The 14,895-nt window shown below is 38.1% G+C and overlaps 1 long non-coding RNA gene across 1 annotated transcript in view; it reads right to left on the reverse strand.

Annotated features, from left to right (window-relative positions):
* LOC128552192 (uncharacterized) overlaps nt 1-14,895 on the reverse strand; it is a 53,705-nt gene that overhangs the window by 20,722 nt on the left and 18,088 nt on the right. Inside the window, exons 2-3 of the long non-coding RNA XR_008369002.1 lie at nt 14,422-14,576; nt 8,289-8,369 (exon numbers count right to left, since the gene is read on the reverse strand). This is a non-coding gene — a long non-coding RNA (uncharacterized LOC128552192). The remainder of the gene's footprint in view (nt 1-8,288; nt 8,370-14,421; nt 14,577-14,895) is intronic.

The following is a 14,895-nucleotide window of genomic DNA, read 5'->3' on the forward strand; positions in this document are numbered from 1 at the left end:
TCTCACTTTTACATAATTTGCCATAATTGAATGTTAGAATGCAAACAATTAACATGCTTTTGGGTCACCTGTGTACTTTTCCATTCACCAATAGCCCCCTTATTATAGGACGGATTACACCAAACCGGAAGTGACTACTCAGTGTTACATGTGAAGTAGTCCAAAATGTAGTTCCATGCTATGGATGAAATCTGGTATAATGAGTGACATGAGGAGGTGACAGTTAAATTTTTGGCTTATGTTTATTGCTTATAGTATTGAGAATAGATCTAGACCAGGAAGTAAAATTTAAAGGAAACGTTTTTGGTGTTTGTGGGAGGAGGGATGTAATGGGTAATGTGTGTGTGCAGGGGGAGTGTGTGTGTGGGGTGGGGGGGACTGTGAACTTGACCTCTGTTCTATTGACCAAGTTCATTTTGTGGGGAGGGGAGGTCAGGGGAGTAATGTCGATTGTTGCACTCCTCAAATAACTTCATCACCACCCACCTATTTTCCAAGTTTTAGTCAATATCTTGTATAGTTTTGAATGTGCTCTAGACACAAAATACAAAAGACAGATTTGGACTCAATTTATGACTTTGACCTTTGACCTATAGACCAAGGTCATGCACTACGCACATCACCTCATCGTCACCTACCAATTTGTCAAGTTTGAAGTCAATATCTTGAATGGTTATCAAGTTATGCTCTTCACACAAAATACGATGGACAGATCTGACTTTGATCTTTGACCTACAGACCAGTGATTCATGCACTCTGCACATTGCCTTATTGCCATATACCTATATGCCAAGACTGAAGTCAATACCTTGAATGATCTGGACACAAAATATGAAGGACAAACTTGACCTCTGAGTTCCTTCATGACCTTGATCTTTAACCTAACAATGGACTGACAGACACACACACCATCTTCTAAAACAGGTGTAACAAGTACTACAGGCTATAAATCTTGTATTCCTAAAGCAATTTCAATGAAACTTGCAGGACTAACACTTAATATTATTACCATGTTTTATTGCAAAACTCATAACCATGTGTTAAGATATGGCTCTGGAAAGACATAAAGAACAAGAAATATAGGTAAAACCAATTTACTGACATGGCATATATAGTTTACTGATGTTATATGATCAAAGGGCAATATCTCACTGAAAACTCATTCCAATGAATAATGAAGAAAATATGCGCACCTCCTCTTTGAGAATTTTTGCTGAATTCCAGGCAGTGGTTGCTGAGAAAGAGAACCATAATATTAATTTGTTTTGGCCTAATCAAAGGGCAATATCTGGTTGAAAATCATCCATCCGTAACACAAAGATAAAACGCGCATCTCCTCTTGATAGTAAAGCTTCCTATGAAGTATGGCTAAATTCCAACCAGTGATTGCTGACAAAATACTCCAGACAAGAATTGTACTATAGTATACTACTGTTGAATAATCAAAGGACAATGACTCTGTGAACAAGGAGCTGCATTCAATAAACGCTTGATGCCCCCTGTGGCATCCTTGTTGATACAAATCAACCACAAATCAAGTCCAAAACGAGGTCAAGGTCAAACTGAGGTCAGGTGATGTTTGAAGATGAGGAATGGTCACAGGTTACATCTGTATTAGTATCAATTCATTCTTGTAAGCGGTATTGATGCTAGACGAAACTGTCCCATTTGGTTAACCAAGAGATGGCCCATATAAAGCAACCTAAGTCCAAAATGAGGTCAAGGTCAAGGTCAAACTGAGGTCAGGTGATGTCTGAAGATGAGGAATAGTCACAGGTTACATCTGCATTAGTATCAAGTCATTCTAGTAAGGGGTATTGATGCTAGACTAAACGGTCCCATTTGGTTAACCTCATACGGACGGACGAACGGACGGACAGGACAATCACTACATGCCTCCTGCATCAGTAGATGCCGGGGGCATAAAAATCTTCCTACGGAACACGAAGATAATATGCACATCTCCTCTTGATAGTGAAGCTTCCTATGAAGTTTCGCTGAATTCCAACTTGTGGTTGCTGAAAAATACTCCGAACAAGAAATGCGGGATGAATGGAAGGAAGGACGGATGGAAGGACAAAGCGCCAAGTATAATTGCTTCCCCTTCGGGGAGCATTATAAAAACACTAAATAAGAACAAGAGGCCATGCAATACCTTGCATGGTTATTTAGTTACGCTCCTTGAGTTTCGAAGATATAAAGTGTCAAAGTAAGGGAAATATATTTTTAGGCGTAAAATTCTGTTTTGGATTACTTTCACATTGAAATTCATATACAATTTCATTTTGATGTTTGAAAGTTTGATTTATAGTTAATAGACTCATCTTCCGAATTGGAATCGGTAAGTATTTATATACGAAACAACAACCATCAAACTGAATAACACTACATAAATAACGGATCGTAAAATTTCTGAAAGTGCAAAAAGATCGCTGACATCGAGACTCGTAACCGACTAGAGTATTCTTGTGCTAAAATTTAAAATATTTTTAGATAATATTACGTAATATTTTGCTGATCAAACGTCGGTACATCACGGGTGACTTCCGCTGCAATTAACTCTTGGGGTGTCATAAAATATTTGGAAGTCGGGGTCCTTCTGTTTTGATTAACACTTCCCGTTATGTAAGGCTGTAAGGCCATAAATTCCAAGCCATCGTATACACAAATTGTTGTTTAGGGGAAATCCGCATGTATCACGCGTGACCTTCATGACCTAACACATTTAAAAATACTTAAATGTTAAATGGTTGTTATTTTTAGAACGAGGAAAGTCCTGTGAACCGGCCAGTTGCAGGTAGTTTTCACAGTAATTTTCCATGACGTAGCATTGTGCACATGTAGGAAAAAACCCCGGTGTCTATTTTTGCAAAGTACTCGATAAATTTAAATAGTAACCACATGATATTTTACGCAAATACTGATGACGAAATCCCATATTTTGCATTAGTAAACATCCGGAATTCTTTTCTTTAGGAAAAGAATGAAAATAAAGCGATTGATTATGAGATACGGGGATAGACGTTTCTGTTCAAATGGCGGATACTCGATAATATACGTTTCTATCGGGTAATCGATAGACACGGGTCAATACGTTTCTATTTGGTAATCGATAGATACGGTGATAAACGTATCGATGTGGGAAAGGGTTAATTGTTATTGATGCATTCAGTAACTGCATAAGGAACAGAAATTATTTGGTCACTGTGCACTGGACGTTTGACCTACTGACCTCAAGTCAAGACTTACGGGCCTTTTACCAGTCATAAGTGGCCTCCGTATCAAATGTGATCTTAGTCCAAAGTTATTTGGCAAAAAAAGTTCTACCGTTCTGGGTCAATGTGACCTTGACCTTTGAACTACTGACCTAAAAATCAACAGGGGTCATCTGCTGGTCATGATCAACCTCCCTATTAAGTTGCGTGATCCTAGGCCCAAGCGTTTTCAAGTTATCATCCAGAAACGGTTCAACTGTTCTGGGTCACTGTGACCTTGACTTTTGACCTACTGACCTCAAAATCAATAGGGTCATCTGCTGGTCATGATCATTCTCCCTATTAAATTTCGTGATCCTAGGACCAAGCGTTCTCAAGTTATCATCTGGAAACAGTTTAAACTGTTCTTTGACCTTGACCCTGACCTACTGGCCTCAAAATCATTAGGGTCATCTACTGGTCATGATCAACCTCCCTATTAAGTTTCGTGATCCTAGCCCCAAGCATTCTCAAGTTATCATCCAGAAACAGTTTAACTGTTCCGGGTCAATGTGACTTTGACCTACTTATCTCAAAATCAATTGGGGTCATCTGCTGGCCATTACCAACCTCCCTATCAACTTTCATGATCCTAGGCCCAAGCGTTCTTGAGTTATTGTCCGGAAACCATTTAACTGTTCCGGGTCACTGTGACCTCGACCTTTGATCTACTGACCTCAAAATCAATAGGGGTCATCTGCTGGTCATGATCAACCTCCAAGCCAACTTTCATGATCCTAGGCCTAAGGGTTCTTGAGTTATCATCCGGAAACCGACTGGTCTACGGACCGACCGACTGACATCTGCAAAACAATATACCCCTCCTTCGAAGGAGGGCATAAAAATGTGGAAGGAAGACAATAGAATGACCATGAACAACAGACCAATGAATTATCCACCTATACATATTTCTTGACCTGAACTATGGCCCAGGTGAGCAAAAAACTAAATTATTAGAGCATCTTAATACTATCCTAAGTAAATGAGACGTCTGGATATCATGTTTGATTCTGCATAACTGGGAAAAACTTGGTGAAAAATGGTGCTACGGACTGAGTGAATCAAACAGTAACAAATTAATGCATAAAACTGCTGTTTTTGTCATTTTCAGAGGGTGTTTTAACATATTAAGGGTATATAAGTATTAACAGAGACATCCTCATGCTAACATGCTGTTAACAACCTTTTTACATATTCGCACCCCATAGCAAAGCTTAAACGTATTATGTCCCTATAATGCATACTCAAAGAAAAAGACATCAATGTGATTAAGCAACACTGACATTCAATGACACTGATGGACAATATATTCATTTTTTGCAGTTTTTTAAATGTTTTATGCCAGAATACTGTTAAAGCATATTTGATTCCTAGTACAACATCAGCAGAATCCCTCAAGATGTGTAGGCATCCTCCCTTAACTGGGCTCGGGCACCAACCAACCACATAGGAATTCTGAAGATGTTATAACAAAACAAGAGCACCGAAATGTAGAGCATATACGCCCGAAGGTATGACCTTTGACCCCTAACTGTGACCTTAACCTTGAAGCAAGCCATCCGAAACAGGTGCTCTGCATGTCATCTCGATGTGGTGAACATTTGTGCCAAGTTCCTTTAAAATCTTTCAAGCGGTTCAAGAGTTACAGAGCGGACACAAAACAAAATCATATGACCTTTGACCCCTAAGTGTGACCTTGACCTTGAAGCGAGCCATCCAAAACATGCGCTCTGCACATCATCTCGATATGGTGAACATTTGTGTCAAGTTTCTTCGAAATCCTTCAAGAGGTTAATGTGTTACAGAGCAGACAGACGGACTGACGGACAGACAGACATCGGCATCCTAACATAATACGTCCCTTTCGGCGTATAAAAAACAGGCAGTATCACAATATTATTAGTATCAAATATTTCTACTTTTACTATTTTCTTTGTTTCTCTTACCTGGATACCATACTAAAAAAGATCAAGAATTTTCTAACAATACTATGACAATTAAATTTCTTCTATAAAGTGAAACATTTTCTGCATAATGTTTGTAGATGTAAACTGAATCAATTCTTCACAAATTTTTATATAACCATAATGTTGTAAGAAACTGTTTCAGTGCCCCAAAGACTTGTTCATATTGAATTCTGAAGCACTTAATGAGAATTAAAAAGTTTGTTTACATTTCAAAAACTGGCCCAAAGTAAATATGTAGAGGCCTATGTTTTTAAACTGGTAAAACTAAATAATCCTTTACTCTACTGTTGGGTCAGTATTTCAATCAGAACTAATTTAAAGTTTCTAATGCATAGCTTTGCGAAGAGTGCTCTAATTGTATCACCCGAGCAAGATCACACCGTTAACAAGAGCTGTCTAATGACAGCGGGCCTGGCTATTTTAAGCCCTTACACCTAATACTAGCTTACAATAGCTCAAGCACAATTTTGGAAGTTGAAAAAGGAGCAAAATTTGTAAACTGTAAATTGGAGATATGGAACCTGGCTAAGAATGGTCATTTCACGATGCAGAGGACTTATGAAGGGTTTGAAGGCATTCAGTATAATACTTTCTGAGAAACCTGCTTATATGCAAAACTTTCACCAAATTTCTAAGAGAAAATGGGAAGTAATATGAAACCTAACATGTGAGGTCATATCATGATGCCTAAGACATGTGTAGAATTTGAAAACATTTGGTCAAGTAGTCTGTGAAACCTGCATACATTTTGCAATATTGTTTAAAGAGGGCATGATTTTAACAAAATAAAAGTGTTATGTTACTTGTCCAGTAAGGCTATTTCAGCTCTGGTGGCCCCTATGTGCAACCAAGCGGAACCGTTTGAACACCTTTGGTAGAAGACCATTCAAGGAACATCCATGCCAAGTTTCATCAAAATCCATTCAGTGGTTTTGGAGGAGATGTCTTTTAAACACAATTGTTGACGACAGACACAGCGTGATCACAATAGCTCACCATGAGCTGTTCCTTTGAAGGGTATTCTATAGAAGTGTATGACAGTATTTTAACAAATGAACCCATTCTTGAATTATATCACCAGGAAACAGATACCCAAACATAATTCATTTGTCTGAAACCCTTTTTTCTTCTTAATTTGGGGAAAATTTGTGAAATTCTTTGGTAGTTTATAGGCCTCCCATATTGCACACAAAATTTCGGTTCATGGAAGTACTGATGAGAGATTTGAATCTGTCTGAAGATAACAATAGACTTTTACATATTTTGTTAACTTAAAAGAATCATGATGCTTAAAATGTCATTGAAATAGTACCATGGTATAGTTCAATCTTTCACCTTCATTTTGGTATGCTACACATCATGTTTATTCTTCAGAAATGTGGAGAAAAGTCATGTTAAAGCAGGTCACCCCTCAACCCCTAAGTGTGTCCTTAAATAACAGTCTTTTGTAAAGCACATTCTGTGTAATTGTTTGATTTTGTGGACATGAATTTTCATGGTATGGACCAAAACAGCTATTTCGTGGGGGATATTATATTAGACTTTAGGGATTTCAACTTTTGAAGAACTAAATGTGTGTCCATAAGACACTGGTGTCCCCACTCCTGTCACAGTATGCATAATTTGGCTGTCAAGGACCATAACTCTGGTCTGGCAGTGTGCAATCCCAATTAAAACACCAGGTGCACAATCTCACATGCTGAATAACAATCCTGTGAGGTTTGATGACTCTAGGTCAAATACTTTTTGAGACATGTTTGCATGACACAAATTTGGACAGATGGACAGACAAAGGCAAAAATGAGTGCAAATTTCATTTATTCAGATTTACCATGCAGACTTTAGTTATTGATCAGAAACCATTCATATCTGAAAGTAAGGACCATTACAAGATCCATTATTAACATCTGCTGACCAAAGACAACTACAGTTGCTTTTGAGAAAAGCGCATGTCTCCCACAACTGCCTAATCATCTAAATAGCAAGACTTTATATACTGTTTACTCACTACAAATATACCTTTGAAGAGTAAAAAGGCCGATTTTGGGTAATTCAAGGGCCATAATTCTGGAGTGCCTCAGGTGATTTGGCTAGTTGATGAACCTGGCCAAGGAGTCATGGTCAAAAACATTTGGTTCAAGTTTGATGATTGGATGAGAAATGTTCGACTTAGAGCACGGACAAGAGTAAAAAGGCCGATTTTCGGTAATTCAAGGGCCATAACTCCGAAGTGCCTGGACTGATTTGGCTCATTATCGAACTTGCCCTACTAGAGCACATGCACATTCATCAAGCCAACAGGACTCCTATACTACTCAGATTGCATGCACATTCATGGAGCCAAAAAGACCCCTATACTACTCATGAGCCATAATTCTGAAGTGCCTGGGCTGATTTAGCTAGTTATCGAACTTGACCGAGGACTTATTGGCACACACATTTTGTTCAAGTTTGGTGAAGATCGGATGAGAAATGTTCGACTTAGAGTGCGGACTGACAGACAGACACACAGACAGGAGTAAATCAATATGTCTCCCACACCACTGTGTGGTGGGAGACATAATCATCCTACAAAGTTTGGGACTGTAGGCACAAGCCTCCTCGAAATAAAAGTCAGGAATCTTTTTCAGTCTAATCAGTAACAATTTTCAGCTTGGGATTTCTGTGACCATGACTTTTGATGTAGAAACCAATAGATCAGCAAGATCATCTACTGACAACAGACAATCATCCTTCGAAGTTTTAGTGTCAAAGTTGCAACTGTTTTCCACTTATTGATCTAAAACTGAGTTCAGTCTTAAGGTCAATGTGACCTTGACTTTCTGCCCACTGAAACACTCGGGCCATCTACTAACCACACGCATACATCCAAGAAGTTGGACAGCTGCAGACAAAGCGTTCTTCAGTTCTGATCCAAAACTGAGAAAGGTTGCAACATGTCTTAGTAGCTCAGTAGAATATACTGGTAGTTTTGACATTCAAAGGGACCACAGGTCAAGTTTGTTTCAACATGCATAATTATACTTTCACTAAACAACACAAAAATTTATATCAAATGTGGTCTTACCAATAAATCCACATAAAAGCACAAAAAGTAGACATGACACAACACTCAAAATTATAACTAGGTCATTGTTCATTCCAGCAGCTGAAATATACAAAATATTCATTTTTCCAACTAAAATTCTAATTCTATTGAATGAATTTTTTAATGAGAACATAAAACTAGCTATAAACAAGAGTGACAAAAATTCACAATATATGCCCGTCAAGTCAAATTACTTCATAACTTTAAAATTCTCTACTTATTAAGCATGCTAGTTGTAAATTTATAGCTTAATTTCAACTAATCCAAGGGTCATAACTCCAGAGCTACAAAGAATATTCATCTGGTTATTCAAATTTGCCAAGACAATAATATTATGTCCATAAACATTCTTGGTTAAATTATTAAATAGACACTGTTAACTTTCGCAATTTCAAGTTATTCAAGTGCCATAACTTAAAAGTGACTGAGTTTCTGGCTGGTTACCACACTTGTTTGAGATTGTATGTCCATTAACATTCTGATCAAAAATCCTGAACAATGGATAAGAATTACTCAAGTCAATTTGGGCTATTTTTAGAAATGCAATGGCTGTAACTCAAGAACCTCTGTGATAATCAAGTTGATAATCGAACTTAGCCTAGAAACAAGGAGCTGCGTTCAATAAACGCTTGATGCCCCAGGTGGTATCCTGATGCCCCCGGTGGCATCCTTATCGATACAAAGCAACCTAAGTCCAAAACGAGGTCAAGTTCAATGTCAAACTGAGGTCAGTTTATGTTTGAAGATGAGGAATGGTCACAGGTTACATCTGTATTAGAATCAATTCATTCTTGTAAGCGGTATTGATGCTAGACGAAACTGTCCCATTTGGTTAACCAAGAGATGGCACATATAAAGCAACCTAAGTCCAAAATAAGGTCAAGGTCAAACTGAGGTCAGGTGATGTCTGAAGATGAGGAATGGTCACAGGTTACATCTGCATTAGTATCAAGTCATTCTAGTAAGGGGTATTGATGCTAGATGAAACGGTCCCATTTGGTTAACCTCGTACGGACGGACGAACGGACAGGACAATCACTATATGCCTCCCGCATCAGTAGATGCTGGGGGCATAAACAAGAGCTGTCAGTGGACAGCGTGCTCGACTATTCTCAGTGCTTGATTGTATAATATAAGCAATGAGTAAAACCTTAACATTACAATAAGCATATTCTAAGTCGAAAAGGGGCCATAATTCAGTCAAAATGCTTGATAGAGTTGCCTCCTCCTTTTTACAGACTGGGGTCATGATGGTAAACAAGTATGCAAAATATGAAAGCAATATCTCAATGAACTTTGAAAATATTTGGGGTGGTACGCAAACTTTAACATTTATTCTAAGTTGAAAAGGGGCCATGATTCAGTCAAAATGCTTGATCGAGTAGCCTCCTCCTTTTTACAGACTTGGGACATGATGGTAAACAAGTATGCAAAATATGAAAGCAATATCTCAATAGACTTTGAAAATATTTGGGGTGTTCGCAAACTTTAACATTTATTCTAAGTTGAAAAGGGGCCATAATTCAGTCAAAATGCTTGACAGAGTTGCCTCCTCCTTTTTACAGACTGGGGTCATGATGGTAAACAAGTATGCAAAATATGAAAGCAATATCTCAATGGACTTTGAAAATATTTGGGGTGGTACGCAAACTTTAACATTTATTCTAAGGCGAAAAGGGGCCATAATTCAGTCAAAATGCTTGACAGAGTTGCCTCCTCCTTTTATCAGACTGGGGCCATGATGGTAAACAAGTATGCAAAATATGAAAGCAATATCTCAATGGACTTTGAAAATATTTGGGGTGGTACGCAAACTTTAACATTTATTCTAAGGCGAAAAGGGGCCATAATTAGGTCAAAATGCTTGACAGAGTTGCCTCCTCCTTTTTACAGACTGGGGTCATGATGGTAAACAAGTATGCAAAATATGAAAGCAATATTTTAATGGACTTTGAAAATATTTGGGGTGGTACACAAACTTTAACATTTATTCTAAGTCGAAAAGGGGCCATTATTCAGTCAAAATGCTTGACAGAGTTGCCTCCTCCTTTTTACAGACTGGGGCCATGATGGTAAACAAGTATGCAAAATATGAAAGCAATATCTCAATGGACTTTGAAAATATTTGGGGTGGTACGCAAACTTTAACATTTATTCTAAGTTGAAAAGGGACCATAATTCAGTCAAAATGCTTGACAGAGTTGCCTCCTCCTTTTTACAGACTGGGGTCATGATGGTAAACAAGTATGCAAAATATGAAAGCAATATCTCAATGGACTTTGAAAACATTGTAACCAAATGTGGTGAACACTAGATAAGAACTGCTCAAGCTGGAGAGTGAACACTGATAATTTTTCCCAATTTTTGATAATTCAATCACCATAGCTTGAGAGTCTCTTAGACAATCTGGCTGATTATCGAGCTTTACCAAGATTTTGTCACCCAGTTTCGTGAACACTAGATATAAAATTCTCAATTTAGAGAGCAGACACTGTCAACCTTCACAATTTTTTTGTAATTCAAGAGCCATGACTACAGAACCTCTGGGAAATCCATATGGATATCATTTTTGGGTTAGACATTATACAAATAAAAACTGTGACCAACTTTGGAGAACACTGGATAAGAACTGCTCAAATTAGATGGCAACAACTTTAGTGGATGCTGCCCAAAACTGCAGGTTACCATTACACAGTCGTATAAAAAAAAGCTAATGATTTTCACAAAAATTGAACTGACTTTTTCACAAAAATTGAACTAACTGTTGAAATATTGCATTTTTCAAACAAAATGTTACCAGTCTTAAGTAAACAAGAACTGCTGGAAAGACAGTGCAAAAACAGTAAAAGTCAGTACTTTATGGGAAGTGGTGTGAAATGGAAGTAGGTATCAAGAAAACACACAGAAACACAAGAAATTATAAACAGAAACAAGAGTGCCAGAATGTCACAATATACGCCCGTCAAAGCAAATTTATTTACATTAGCACCTGTATTTGTAAATGGAATTTTAACTTTGTGGTTGTTTAGTAATTATTGTAATTCTTTTGTTTTTCTAAATCCACATAAAAACTCCTTACCAGGTAGAGATAGGTCAAAAATACACCTTAACATTGGAAGTAACATCTTTGTAGTACCACAGAAAAGTGGTCTTGGTTTTTCCCTACGGTCAATTATAAAAAAGTTACAATATAAGTTATTTATAGTAACAACTAAGGGAAGTTAATCTTAAAAAAAAAAAAAAAAAAAAAAAAAAAAAATCCAAAGAAAAAAAATGTAAGTCCACACAAAAATCCTTTACCAGGTAGAGATAGGTCAAAATACACCTCAAAATTGGATGTAACATGCATGTTGTACTACAGGAAAGTGGTCTTGATTTTTCCCTACAACTAGTAATGAAAAAGTTACAATAAAAGCTATTTATAGTAACAACAAAGGGAAGTAATTCTGAAGAAGGGACCTGCACATGACACTTCATCTCATGATGGTGTACAAATGTGCAAAGTTACATCAAAATCCCACCATGCATGAAGAAGAAATGCTTTGGACAAAGTCATTCTTGTATTTGACCTTTGGCCTCTAAGTGTGACCTTGACCTTAGACCTAAGGACCTGGTTCCTGCGCATGACGCTCCGTCTCACGATGGTGAACAATTGTGCCGAGTTACATCAAAATCCCTCCATGCATGAAGAAGATATGCTCCGGACAAAGTCATTCTTGAATTTGACCTTTGATCTCTAAGTGTAACCTTGACCTTAGACCTAGGGACTGGTTCTTGCGCATGACACTCCGTCTCATGATGGTGAACAATTGTGCCAAGTTTCATCAAAATCCCTCCATGCATGAAGAAGATATGCTCCGGACAAAATCATTCTTGAATTTGACCTCTAAGTGCAGGGCCCTCTCTACATTTTGGGGGATTGGGGCCGGGGCCCTTGGAGGGGGGAATTTCGCATCGTTTTCAAGGGAGGGGGGAATTCATTCCTTCATCGTATCTACCTGCTCGTGCATGTCTGGCCCTGGTGAAACTGTGGTGTCCGTGACAGTAGTTTGTTTTTCGAGGGCATGCTGCTTAAAAAGCAGATCTATCTTTGCGCATTTCGCCCCTGTTGCATCCGTGATCTTTTTACGGTATGATTTTGCATTATGCAACATTTTTTTTCAAAGGGAAGTAACTTTGCATACAAACATCCGGGGATCTGAAAAACGCGCGTATTATACGGATCAGTAACACTTTATCAGGCCCATTAAGTTATGAGACGCTCCTAAGACTATCGGGTATCGATTTTCTTCTTGAATTTTTTTTTCTTTCGATGGGGAATTTTTCTATACTTGGGGGGAAAAAAACGTACTATTTCGAGAGGGGAACGGGGCCGAATTTCGGCCCCAAAAATCGGCAAATGAGGGCCCTGAAGTGTGACCTTGACCTGAGACCTGGTTCTTGCGCAAGATACTCCGTCTTATGATGGTGAACAATTGTGCCAAGTTTCATCAAAATCCCTCCATGCATGAAGAAGATATGCTCCGGACAAAGTCTGTGGACGCCGCCCGTCCGCCTGCCCGCCAGGGGCGTTCCCATAATACGTCCCGTTTTTCAAACGGGCGCATAAAAAGCATGAAGAGATGCAGAAATATTGTAAAATACTTTCCAACTGACATGGAGGCAAATGGCTACTTTTTGTCAAGTGAAATAATTTGTGACTTAAGAGCACAACTCTGAAGAGATGTATTATTCCCTTAATCTTACTTACGGACCACTTACATATCTTTGTTTGCACAATCAATGTCATATAAAATGTATTTCAGATATTCAACAAGAGGGCCATGATGGCCCTAGATCGCTCACCTGAGTTACACTGCTTGCCTGAACAGTTTTGGTAGATGGTTATGCAAGGAAAATGTCTGTGAAATTATTTTACTAGAATGCTGAAGCCCAAAAGACAACAATGTCAAGACCATTATTTGTTGACACATTGCCTGAATGACTCAAACATTTCAGCCAATTAGAAGAAGTTTCATTTCAATATCTTGACCCAAACTAAAGTTATTTAACAGAAACGATCATCCTCACAAAAAAAAAACATTCTAAGTCCACAATAAAAATTCTTGCAGTCTGCACATCGCCTCATCACCACCTGCCTATATTACAAGTTTCAAGTAAATATCTTTAATATGTTTTAAGTTATGCACTGAACAAGAAAAATAATGGGTAGATTTGACCTCAACCACCACCTACCTACATCCCAAGTTTGAAGTCAATACCTTGAATGGTTAAGTTATGCTTCGACACAAAATATGACAGACAGATTTGACATTTGAGCTAAAATCGTGACCTTGGCCTTAAACCTAGAGATCAGGTTCATGTTCTCTGCACATCTTCCCATCACAACCTACCTACATGCCAAGTTTGAGGTTAATACCTTGAATGGTTAATAAGTTATTCAAAATCATAATCGACTGTCGCCACCTCTGGACATTTTTGATTATAATGAATCATCAGAGCATCTCTACTTAGATGATATGGTTACATTTGACTTTGTAAAATATAAGCAGAGGTTTGGTTATGGCATTATTCTAGGGTTTGTCAGTTTAGGGTTTTTTTTTTGGTTTTTTTTGTTGGGCTTAATGTCGCACTGACACAATTATAGGTCATATGACGGCTTTCCAGCTTAGATGGTGGAGGAAGACCCCAGGTGCCTCTCCGTGCATTATTTCATCAAGAGCGGGCACCTGGGTAGAACCACCGACCTTCCGTAAGCCAGCTGGATGGCTTCCTCACATGAAATATTCAACACCCAAAGTAAGACTTAAACCCAAATCGGTGAGGGGCAAGTGATTCAAAGTCATTAACCTTTAACACTTGGCCTGGGAAACACTGCATGTGTAGTCTTAGCTGTAATAGACATACTAAGCATGCTGCAGATCTAGTTCATCTTTTGACTTTTCCTAGTTAAGACCTTTGCCAGGGTGCCAAACAGTTGAACAACAGTCTAGTTGGGAGCAGATGTAGGCCACATGAGAGTACTTCTTTTTACATCCCCCAAAATGTGATTGGTCAATTAGTAAAGTGAATGATCAGGTGAAAAATATCAAACAATAGAATTTAAACTAACCATGTTGTTGAGCAGTTGTGGATGGTTGTGTGGCAGTGGTGATATGTTTGGACGGTGAGATTCCTGAAATACTTGGCACTAAGGTGGATGATGAAATACTTGGCACTAAGGTGGATGATGAAATACTTGGCACTAAGGTGGATGAATTGTCTATCCTGAAAAAGAAAACAAAAAAACATAAATTACAACTTAACTAGTACTTATGGTTGTCTTCAGGAGTATACAAATGAGTTATTTTCTAAATGGGTTTACCTTTTCAACTTGCTGATTTTATGTAGAGAAATTTTTGAAATTACTGTTTAACCCTTACCCTGCTAAATTTCTATAATGAACTTGTCCATCTTCCAATTTGGACAGTACCATTAACTGTTAAAAGGGGTGCTTACCAAAACGATACTGACTAAATAGCAAACAGTGCAGATCATGATCAGACTGCAAATATGTGCAGGCTGATCATGATCTACACTGGTTGCA

The sequence above is a fragment of the Mercenaria mercenaria genome, unplaced genomic scaffold (assembly GCF_021730395.1).
Source record: "Mercenaria mercenaria strain notata unplaced genomic scaffold, MADL_Memer_1 contig_2128, whole genome shotgun sequence".
Taxonomy (NCBI): Eukaryota; Metazoa; Mollusca; class Bivalvia; order Venerida; family Veneridae; genus Mercenaria; species Mercenaria mercenaria.